Source organism: Pinus tabuliformis, chromosome 1_1 (assembly GCF_031772625.1).
Source record: "Pinus tabuliformis cultivar Carrire ecotype Pingquan chromosome 1_1, CPIR1, whole genome shotgun sequence".
Taxonomy (NCBI): Eukaryota; Viridiplantae; Streptophyta; class Pinopsida; order Pinales; family Pinaceae; genus Pinus; species Pinus tabuliformis.
This window is the reverse complement of record NC_142297.1, coordinates 788498665-788510890: the sequence shown is the minus strand read 5'-3', so window position 1 is coordinate 788510890 and position 12226 is coordinate 788498665. Positions and strand designations below refer to the sequence as shown.

At 37.7% G+C, this 12226-nt stretch overlaps 1 pseudogene; it reads right to left on the bottom strand.

Moving 5' to 3' along the window:
* Positions 1-841: 841 nt before the first annotated feature.
* Positions 842-2269, bottom strand: LOC149216363 (putative thylakoidal processing peptidase 2, chloroplastic; annotated as a pseudogene).
* Between the last annotated feature and the right edge of the window lie 9957 nt (positions 2270-12226).

Below are 12226 nucleotides of genomic sequence, written 5' to 3'. Positions count from 1 at the left end.
ATCTCCAAAAAATCGCATTAAAAACAACTTGAGAAAAATAATTACAAGACATCAGATCATACATTAATATACAAATTGGGGAACCATTTCTAGAGAGCAATGAAGGTGGCCTGGGCATGGGCACCATCCTTCCTACCCTTATCCAGATGTCCAACAACACTCTCCTGTATCTTATGGATAAAAATGCCTAATTTTCCATCATTGACCGAAATCAATGAAAAAAAAAGGAGGATTGAACAAATGGGAATCCATATTAAGACCCCCCTCGACCATTATTCAACCTGCTTTGAGAGAAATGGCGACTCACTGATCATTATTTAACCAAATTTGAGAGCAATGGTGGCTTCGAGGGATTGGATGGCGAGAGAAACGTTCTGAGCACCATATTCCCTTACGGTGCATAGCTTCGTCGAGACAAAAAACCCTTGTTTATATGTTGGAGGATGAGATTGAAAGAACCTATGCTCGGTAGTTTTTTTTTTCAATTCAATAGTATGATTATTATAAATTGGGCAATGATAAGCACCATACGCAGAAAATTATTTTCAACTCAATCATACTGCAGAGGAGACACATATCATCCATTTTCAACTTCATACTCGTCACATCTTCTCACTGAATGGAGTCCACCAAAAATGAGAATCTGGCTCTTAAATGGCATCACAATCCTCTGTTGTGAGTCCACCAAAACTGAGAATCTGGCTCTTAAATGGCATCACAATACTCTGTTGTGAATCTTCGGGCTTGCCAAAACTTATAGCTTAATATCATTCAATGTTTTCCCTTTAAATTAAGAATGTTCAAGAGAGACTTGAGCAAAAGAAACTCTCCAAAAAATGTCTTACTTGGCAGTATTAGCTGTTACTCTGCGGTATGGTAATATGGTTGTCCCTGTTCCATGAACAATACTTCCATGCCTAGTTTCATGAACGATACTTCCAAGTCTATTTGGAGGCCAGTAGTGTAGTACAAATCTCCCTAAAATGTTCTTGACAAGAAGTGGTCCCCAAACATGGGAGTCAAAACTGTTGTTGCGAATATCACCCATCACAAAGACATAGTCTTTTGGAACGCATTCCACACAATCGCTCGATTTTGCTACTACTATTTTAATGAAGACATCTCCTGCACTATATCCATATTCCTGTAAAGTGGGGGGAGACTTGAATATTACTATACCAGTCACATCTGGATTTCTAAAATAATAGGAGAGCTTTTTCGCGATGATGAGGTCTCAGACATTGAAGGTTGGATACATGGAGAGGGAAGGAATGTATTTGGGTTCCACCATAAACGAACTGAAAATAAGGGATATGGAAACGACCGCTGCAAGGGTCTTTACATCATCTGAGCTTATATGAGAGCACCCAGGCAACCAACTCAATCTCTCACTACCACCCTTCTACTCAACAGTCTCCGACCGTTTCTCTGTTTCCTTTTTCAGTAGGGCATTGTCTTTCCCTCCTCCATCCCCTTGATCATCGTTTCTCAAACTACTAAGAACTTACAAATTTATCCCTTCTTCTGGGCTTGGCAATGACCAAAACCTGAAAGAATTCGCTGCAAGAATCCATTTCAAGTTCTGGGAAAAAAGTATCATGGTGGATGACTTAAGCCTGAACATGGAAGCTCCCCCATCAAAGAAAACCCCATAGACCCAGTCAAGGTAGGAAACATTGTTGGGGTTTTGATGAATGAATTCAGAAATACGGGAGGAGGAACCTAGAGCACAACAAGTCTAGAACAAATATTTTCCCAACGACACACACCGTTGCCTGGTATTATGCATGCCCTTCTCTGGTACTCTGCTTCTTCCATGATGAATAATACTCAAGCTTGCACTCCCTCAATGTGTCCACGACCTTCTTCACCCATAAACCTTGACAGTGATTGTTCTTCTCATATGAGGGCGACAAGATATTAGCCTTCTTTGCCTAGAAACCCTCACAAGATCTGTTCTTCTCATATGAGTACGATGATGACAATATATTTCCAGCGCCTTGTGAGAGTTTGCAAGATCCAACAATAGAAGTAGCAAACAAGACAGGGAAAAAGAGATATGACCTATGCTTGATAGGTTATCAAGAACTGCTCCTTCTAGATACCTTCACCTGTGATGATCAAATGCCTTAACATCTTTTAATTGTCTAACATATAATCCAAAGGTACAAAGTTGTGACAAGTGGGTAACAGAGAAGTTCTTCTCAAAGGGAAAACCCTGAGCGTAAATATTTTGAGAATGACCATAGATCTTTTTTCCGTACCTCATATTTATGCTCATATATATTTTGAGAATTCCCATAATTATTCTTTTTTCAAAGGTGGGAAACCTATCATAACTCAGTGGTCAAACTAGTACTGATGACAACCATATGTGGATGTTATCGGTGGATGTAGGCTAACTCATTGCTGTTATTTAAGAAAAACCACACCACCTTGAGGTCCGTAAGGGAGAATACTTTCACTCCTGCCATATGCCTCTGGGTCTTGGTCCGTTAACCTGTTTCATTACCTCCGAGGAAGACGATCTCTTAGCCAAGCATAAGTAGTTTTAGGGCATACTCCAAGCCCGACGCATAATTATTCTTATTACTATTAGTGTACATTTAACCTATCAAAAAATTGCATTTTAAATTATAAAATATACTTATTATTGCATATGATCCAAATTTAACTTTGTTTATAATTTTTAAATTTTAACCTTTTAAATAATTAAAAAAGATAATAATTTATTTATATTAAGTAGTTTTAAAAATATGTATCTAATTTATTAGTGTTTATGTATGAGATAGATATATAAATTATACACTTCCTTATATTAATATTTATAAAAATGTTTGATTTTATGATTATTTTAAAATTTTATGTTATTATTTACCAAACACATAAAAGGATAAAATCTCTCAAGATGCAAATCATTTTTTTTTTATTGCAAAACTTGAAAATATTTATAACTCAATTTTTATTATTATTCTGAGTTCCTAATAGATCCTTAGTTAATGGATCTATGCTTGTTCTTAATAATACTATTTATATTTATATAAACTTCACATATCTATAGATACAAATATTCTTATTTTAAATATTATGAAAACTTGATACATATAGTTACATTTTTCTTTGTTTTTTTAAAGTGATATGTGTAGGATTGATTAGAGAGAAGAGCCCAAACACATCACCTTTAAAAAAAGAGTTTATTGTAAGTATAAAATTTTTATATGCTTATTAACTAAATTTAAATATGCAGTTTTGAAATATAATAGTTACAAATATGAATCATTGTTTTAGTTTATTGCTAAAATAATTCTTAATTTGTAATATATATATATATATATATGGATCACAAAAGCGTTAGATCAAATATCATGATTACTAATACAAAAAATTATTAATAATTTTATTGATAAAAATAAAATTTCAATATAACAAATTGAATTGAAGTGATCGGATTCTTCGATGGTCCTTGGTTCGCTTGATGAAGCTTTAGCATGTTATTCATTGCTTGCATGTTGGAAGGCTTGACCGGCTCATCAATTTGTGAAGGTGCATGTTCGTAGCGTTCGTCCGCTTCGCATGCTTCGTTCGTTCGTTTGCTGGTGAACCTGTCATTCTTCATGTGCTCCCTTCGTTCATCCCATTCGTCATCTTGCCATGTTCGTTGGTGTACCTGTACCTGCAGTCACTTATGACGAGACAACATCAAATCCAAAACCTCCTAGTCTACCATGACACGTGATCATTCAGATGCAGGTGACTGGGAGAGGCAACAAGGTTGTGATGCAGGATGATGGCTTTAGGCAACTGCTGATGGAAACTACGTAAGAGTCACTGAGAGATGGAGATACCGATCTGAGTCGACAATGACTGTCTGCAAGGTCTGGCTCGACTGGAGGGTAAAATTACGCAAATTTTGGGAGGAACAGTCTGAGCTACTAGAAGGCAAGGCAGGCATGCTCTGCGCATTTTTTAGAACGAACGGGCAACGGAGTTGTACAACCATATTTGTGCAATTTTCTAGAGGAATGGGCCGGGCTGCATGAAGGGTTAGCAGGCAGGGATTGCGCAGTTTTTCTGGGGAACTTCTTAGGAGACTGACAACCAAAACTGCACAATTCCCATAGGGAAATGTAGTCTGTTTCCTTGGAGACTGGCAGCAGAAACTGCGCAATTCCCAGAGGGAACTGGAAGTCTACTGCTAGGGGCTGCTAGAAAGGAAAACTACACTGAGGCCGGGAGGTTGGCCTGCTGATCATCTCTGTGCAATTTCTAAGCTGAGCTGACTGATGGGAAGCGGAAGCCCTGCTTATGAACACTGCGCAATTTCTGAGATGAACAGTTGGTTGAATGTCAGGATGACTGACTAGGAAAACTACGCAATTTTCTGAGGGAAACAGGGACGACATTTGGTGTCTGTCAGGCCTATTTGCGCAATTTCCTCAGTCAGTTGAGCAGGTGAGGTCAGTGGGCTCTATGCAATTTTTGGGGGGAGTCAGTCCTAGGGTGACTGCCAGGTCCGACTGTCTGGGTGACCAACATGAGAGTTGATTGGATTGTTTGTGGGCAACATAACTTGAAAAGACTAGCTTGGTGCTTATGCGCTATTCTGGTTGACAATTGATCGAGTCGATGGCAGGTTGATGGTCTGGCTGTCATAGGGGAATCTAGTCGTCAGAACTTTTGTCAAAATGGTTAAGTTATGTGTGAACAATCAAAAGATGCATAAGTGATCATACAAACACACACTTGTGTGACTTGATGACGAAACGACCAAACCATCTAGACATACATGTTCAACATGACCGACCGATGGTGTAAGTGACAAGCGCGACACATGTGATTGATCGTTCATTGATCGAGACAACGATTGCATGACAGTGATTGTGACTTCGTGTGTGAGTGCGACATATGCTTTCATAGCGAACAAAACAAGCATGTACGAAGCGAAGACTTTGAGCATAACCAGAACATGGTCGCAAGCATGACTTAGACATCAACATGCAGAGACTTGAATGCAATGAACAAGCAAGGCGGATGTAAAGACTCACACGAGCTCATGGAGTGAACCCGAGAGTGTGCAATCATCAAGTGAAACTCTTCAAGGGAGGCTTTGAAATTGGTGTAGGCCAAAATTTTGGAGGGTGGTTGTAGCCGCTACAACACAAACTTAACAATTTCTATGATTGATAATTTCTTGTGATATACTTTTACTTCTTAGCTTATGATATTTTTTTGTTAGCTTATTAATGTGTTCTCTTCATCAAGACAATTACCAATATGCTCCATAAAATACAAGTGACACAGTATGTAGGCTCCTCAGCTAGGGCCAAAACCTCTCACCCCTTGAGAGGAAAAACCGATCCAAACTCTTCTTCTAGATATTCAATTGATAAGTACCAAGACCATGACACAGACCCTTGACTCTAGTATCCTTCCAAGAACCTTGTCACTAACCTTGATGCTCTGCCTCTTCATTTCCTCGCCTTTCTTCTTGATCTTGGACTTCTCTCCTCCACTCCTTTTAGAGAAACTCAATCTCTATCTTTCTCACGGCTCCTTCACAACTTTACTAAAGAATATCAGTCTCTAGGTCTTCTCTAGAGAAACTCGGTCTCTAGATCTCTAATTCGATCACCCATAAGAGTCTTCCTTTGCTGCCCTAGAAGATACCTTCCTTCGCTATTCCAGAAGAAACCCTACTTCGAAGATCCCAAAAGAATCCTTCTTCATATGCCCAAAAGAATCCTATCTTCGTAATTCCCCAGAGGAATGCCTCCTTCACTGATCCATAGGAACAATTCTTCTCTACCCCAGAAGAATGTCTTTCGTTGCCCTAGAAGAAACCCTTTCACTTCCCTTACTTTGTACTTCTCTTCTGCACGCTTTCTTCACACTTCTCTTAGACCGAAATCTTGTCGAGATACTTGGTTTGAATGGAGGTTGAGTACCTCTATTTATACACCTTTCCACATGATCTTTAGGCCGACTTGACTGCTGGAATTAGGCCGACTTCATCTAGCATGTTCTTCCATCGTTTGTAAGCTGATTTGAAGAGGATAGATGACAATTTCTTGGAGGATACTTTACATAGACAATATTGACCTTTAACAAAGTGTAACATGACTTCATTAAATGACAATGACTTTATTATTTTATGAATAGATGACAAATAAATCCTAAGGACTCTCAATGGGAGCCTTTGACTCAGAACAAAATCTATTTCTCAAGAAACCCATGAAGCAAGTCAATAAAATAATTTTATTTTTCTTATTTACGTCTCATTACATAAAATCATATTTGCATGTCATTATGAAGACCAAACCTAGTTACACTTTTCAACACTTCCTCTTAACTAGGGAGGTATTCATAATTGTACTTGGACTTTCTCAATATGAAGAACCTCGCATAAGAAGAAGTCGGATTTGTAACTCATTTGTATAGCATCATATCAACCATCATTGTTATATAGCAAGGCCTTGACTAACAACTCTATCTCTTCACAAGATCATAACACAATGCTGGCGAGACCAATGATTTATAGACACACTCATCATTGTCTCTCTCAGAACATACCCCCCTAGGTTCACTCAGGATATGTTCCATGAGGACTATTCTTTTCCTGGAATCCCCACTCCCACAAAGAATATTGGTCCTCCATGACTACTCTTACTGTTGGATGCCCTATCTCATCCTCAAAGAGCATCAGATGCCAAATGATTACACAATCCTCCATTCTGTCTTCCTAGGTGAAGACCCAAACGACATGTATGTCTCTCCTTTTCAAACCACGAGGACATATTCCATTAAAGGAATGTACTCATTCCTATCACAAAGGAATGTACCTAAGCTCCTTGCTTAGGAATTTCCAAGTTTCTTCCAAGGAAGAAAACTTCTTTTCAGGCTCCCTCTTAACCAGGGACCTATCACAGCTCCTCATGTGGAGATCCTGAAACAACCAACTTCTTGAAGAGATCCTTCCTTCGATGTCATGAATTTCTTCTTCTTCAAGGAGTCTTCATCTTTAGGAACTTCTACATAGGGAAAAAATCGCCTATCACTTTTATTTATGAGTTAGTCATGTCCTCAACTCATCAGAAAGTGATTCATCATATTTTCCATCTGGCTTCACTTCATGTCATTCTTCTTTCATGCCATACCTTTCGGAGGGACATTACATACTTCTATATGGTCCACTTGGAAGTCATCCACATATTTCCCTTTGGCAAACATACATAAGCTCATCCATATGTTAGTTCAAAAAGATAATCAATGAACTCTTCAAGTCAAAGTTACCTTTGTGATGATCTTTCACCATGACATCTTCCTGTAAGTATCATCATCCTACATGCAGATTGACGCATCTCCCACAGAAATCCATTATCAAGGGTCTCTATCTTTTTTCGTCTTCTATCAGAGTCTTCACATCTTTCCGGGAGATATTCTAGTCAAATCTTATTAGACTTCAGATGTTGAATTCCTTCTACCATTGTTGCATATTATCACAATCTCTTCCTCTCTTTCCTCACACACTTCATTCCCAGGAGTTTCCAATCAAAATTCCTTGATTGTAGTCAGTTTCCTCATGATTCATATAAGGACATACTATTTTGATTTCATTTAGTGTGACTTATGATTTGTTGCAATATTTGGGAGGAGGGGATCCTTTTTTCTCTTGATCATATTTTCCAAGACGGAAACAATGATCCATATTATCGACAACCATATGACATGAATTTCATAATAATCTATGTAAGCATACATACCTCATCTTCCTTTTGGTCATCCAGAATTTCTGTAGCAAATTCATTCAAAAGCACTTTATCCTTCAAACCTACTTTCTTGTTATGTCATCATACCAACATTCCTTGAATCCCACGAGTTGGAATTCTTGATGAAAACCTTTGCTTCCTTTCTATATCGGTGAATCAGCTTTGATGAGAATTCCATCAAAGAAACTTGAGGATGTTTCATCTAACCCGAAATATGTTTTCTTTATTGACTATGATGATCCCAGTTGATGATGACCTCTGCTTCTTTCTATGAGGTTTCCTAGGAGCTTCTTATCCTTTGTAATCAGTAGGATCTGTACCAGACATATTTCCATTTTCATGAGCTCTTACTTCTAATGCTTCTATGATGATGCTTCTTTCTAGTTTGATGCATATTATCTTATTTAAATTGCTCCCTATCTATAAATTACAAGTGAAAGGGACCTTCTAATGAAGAAGATCATCTCAGTCATAGTAGATATCTTTTTGCTTCTTCCTTCTTATGCTTCTTTGTCTCAGGTTCTTTCACTTCCTTAGTAGAATAGTCTTCTTCCATATCCCTCTTACGTTTAGGAAAATATTTTCTATAGTGCCCAAGATTTTTACAACCATAGCATCTTTCCTTAGCCATGTTCTTCCTTTTCTTCTTTGGAGTACCAAACTTTCCAAATTTCCCTTTTCGTCTTGTCACTAATTGTTCCCTTCTATCTGATCTTTTGTCACTTTCCTTCTTCATCTTGTCTTCCTCTGCCTTGCATAGAGACCATAATTTGATGAATGGGATAGCTTCCTCTTCATGAGTAGATATGAGGTTACCTTGTTCATCAGTCAATTCATTTAGAATAATGAAGATCATTTCGTTATCATATACCATCTCTCCTCAATCCTACAATTGACCTTTTATTTGAGATGCCTTTGAGAGACATGTCAATATCCCTCCATCCTTTTGACACCTTCAATTTATGAAGATCAGATCTAAGTGATATGATCTTTTCTATCGTGCTTCTAGAGAAAATTTCTCCGAGCTTATCATATATTTCTTTAGATGTCTCCAACTTGGCTACATAGGAAATGAGTGGATCTTCGATAGACTCCTTAAGAATCTTTTGAGACATGATCAATGACTTCATTTACTTCAAGGACAATGTCTATCCTTCTTTTCCATACAAGGAAGTTTGATATCCCAACCAAATTCTGGTTCTCCTTGAAATATGAAGTCATTTTTACTAGATTGTATTATAATAAAAGGTACTTACTTGTGAAGATCGAACCTTCAACTTGATGATGAACTTGCTGCTTCTTACTTCAAATATTTCGGTGAAGGAAGACTGCCTTCTATGAGATATTTTCTTCAATAGAGAGAGGATTGTATTTCGATCTAATATTCCTTAGATTTGAAGAGCTTACGCTTTCTTGGTGATGTATGATTTGTGGAGTCCTCTAGGGTTTCAACCTTTCTTCCTGCTTCTTTCTTGAAGTATATTTCCTCGATCTAGGGTTTCTTCGATGTAGATCTTGATCCTTTGGATTTGATAACCTTCGACTTGATTTGATTCCTTTCATTTAAGTTCAATTATCTTATGTCAGCTTTCTTTGAATGCCCCTTCGTGCGTTTAGCACCTAAGATCCGATACCATGTTGCGAAATATAGGGAATTCAAAGTTAACAATTTCTATGCTTGAGAATTGCTTGTGATATACTTTTACTTCTTAGCTTATGAACTTTTCTTCGTTAGCTTATTACTGTGTTCTCTTCATCAAGGCAATTACCAATATGCACAATACAAGACAACTGCCACAGTATATAGGCTTCTCAGTTTTCAGTGGGGGCCAAAACCTCTGACCTCTTGAGAGGAAAACCCGATCAAAATTCTTCTTCTAGATCTTAAATTGATAAGTACCAAGACCATGTCACATACCCTTGACTCTAGTATCCTTCCGAGGACCTTGTCACTAACCTTGATGCTCTGCCTCTTCCTTTCATTCCCTTTCTTCTTGATCTTGCACTGCTCTCCTCGACTCCTAGAGAAGCTCGGTCTCTATCGTTCTCACTGATCCTTCACAACTTCATAGAGAATATCGATCTCTAGGTATTCTCCAGAGAAACTGAGTCTCTAGATCTCTACTTCGATCACCTATAAGAGTCTTCCTTTGATGCCCCAAAAGATACCTTCCGTCGCTATTCTAGAAGAAACCCTACTTCGCAGATCCTGTAAGAATCCTTCTTCGTATGCCGAGAATAATCTTATCTTCATACTGCCCTAGAGGAATGCCTCCTTTGCTGATCCACATGAACCCTTCTTCGTTGCCCCAGAATAATGACTTTTGTTGCCCTAGAAGAAACCCTTTCATTTCCCTTACTTCATACTTCTCTTATGCACACTTTCTTCGCACTTCTCTTAGACCGAAAGCTTGTCGAGATGCTTGGTTCAAATGGAGGTCGAGTACATCTATTTATACACCTCTCCACATGATCTTTAGGCCAACTTGACTGCTGGAGTTAGGCTGAATTCATATAGCATGTTCTTCCATCATTTGTAGGATGAATTGAAGAGGATAGATGAAAATTTCTTGGAGGATACTTTACAAAAACAATATTGACATTTTACAAAGTGTAACATGACTTTATTACATGACAATGACTATTCTTTTATGACTAGATGACAAATAAATCCTAAAGAATCTCATTGGGAGTCTTTGACTAAAAAAAATTCCCCTTGCTCATGAAACCCATGAAGCAAGTCAATAAAATAATTTTTTTATTATTATTTACATCTCATTACATAAAGTCATATTTACATGTCATTATGAAGTTCAAACTTAGTTACACTTTTCAACACTCTCTCCCTGGGGGATGGAAAAACCCCATCTTAAGGGAAAAGATCTAAGGATAGTAGATACAGGTTGAGGATGAAGAGAGATGAAGAATGAGAAATTGGTACCTTGCACATGATGTTGTGAAGGTTGGCAGGACACTGCCATGCTAAGGAGTTCTTGAGCTAGGCACAGAGCCAGTGGAACCTTTGGGAAGAATCCTTGAGGATAGAACCGTGAGTTAGACTGATGCAGTCTTGAGGCTTCAGGTGAAGACTATCTTAGTGGTTGTTTTTTAAACTGTCTAGTAGGGAGAAAGCTTGGGGGAGAGGTTGGATGTAATTGCCAGACCTCGTGGTTGGGAGGTGTGGTCTTTACATGCTTGGTTTTGTGACAGTATAGATAGAGATAGATAAGTATCTCTGAGATATTTTATTTTCTTGCTTGAATTAGAGTAAAATTTTGTGTGCTAAAGGAGAAGGCAAGTTTTTGTACAGTTTCTGATAATTGTCTGTATGGTTTAGTAATTATTAAACAAACAATATTTTTCCCAAGTATAGTAAGACTGTAGCTAGAAAATGCTGTTAAAGAGTTGAAAAATCCATAGCTGAAAGAACGACCATTGAGGCTGAAGTAGACTGGCTATCTTGTATTCTCTTAAAGGAAAATTCGGAAGACTAAAACATATTGGTTGTCCTTTTTCTTCCTAAGTCGGTCGAAAGCTTTGCTCAAGAAAAACTAAATAAATTTACCTTTATGGATAGCAATAACAACTGGTGGATGAGTGTTCGGAACATGCAAATAAAATAATAGATTTGTTAATTTCATACCAGTTAGATAAGGCTATAATATTCAAAAATTTACTCAGAATAGGAGATCTGGTAGTAAACCCATAAAAATGAAAATAAAGGTTCTGATTTACCTCAGAATAACAAACCCAAGGTTTGTCGAAGGCGGTCCAGAACTGAAAAGAATAAAGAAAAAGTATAACCACGCCTTAATGGCACCGAGCAAGTCCCAGGTAACCCAGGTCCTGTGCGCGACCAGATGATAATAACCAGGAAGTTGCATAAACTTGGCTCAAACTGTTATCATGTATGCAGAGAGAAAACTTAAAAACATAGTTGTACACAGTCAGTGGATAATGGTAAGTGTACAACCATTAAACTAGTTAACAATTTAAACTTAATAATTTCCTGATGATAGGATTTTGGCATCCATACATATGATTCAAGAGAGTTGGTAAAATAAACCTTAAACAAATACTGTGACCAAACATATAAATTAACTAACTTTAGCCATCAATTCAACGTATACATCTGGGAAGTGCTAGAAACAAAACAAGAATGTGCATCTACTTCAACCACTTCATAGCCTTAAATTCCAGAATCTAAACCAGAGATTTCACATTAAAACAAAGTCGATATATACATGTATATATATAACAGTAGAAACAAGTCTGCGCGGGTCATCCGACAGAGTACGTTTAGACATTACAATAAAAGAAATAGACATTACAATAAAAGAAACAACCTTAATGGGAGAATTCGACCATAAGATCACACATTGTTCCTCTTTTTCCATTGAAACGAAATAATAATGTTGAAGGACCAAATTTGTGGCCATGCCGAAAGGCGACATCCATAA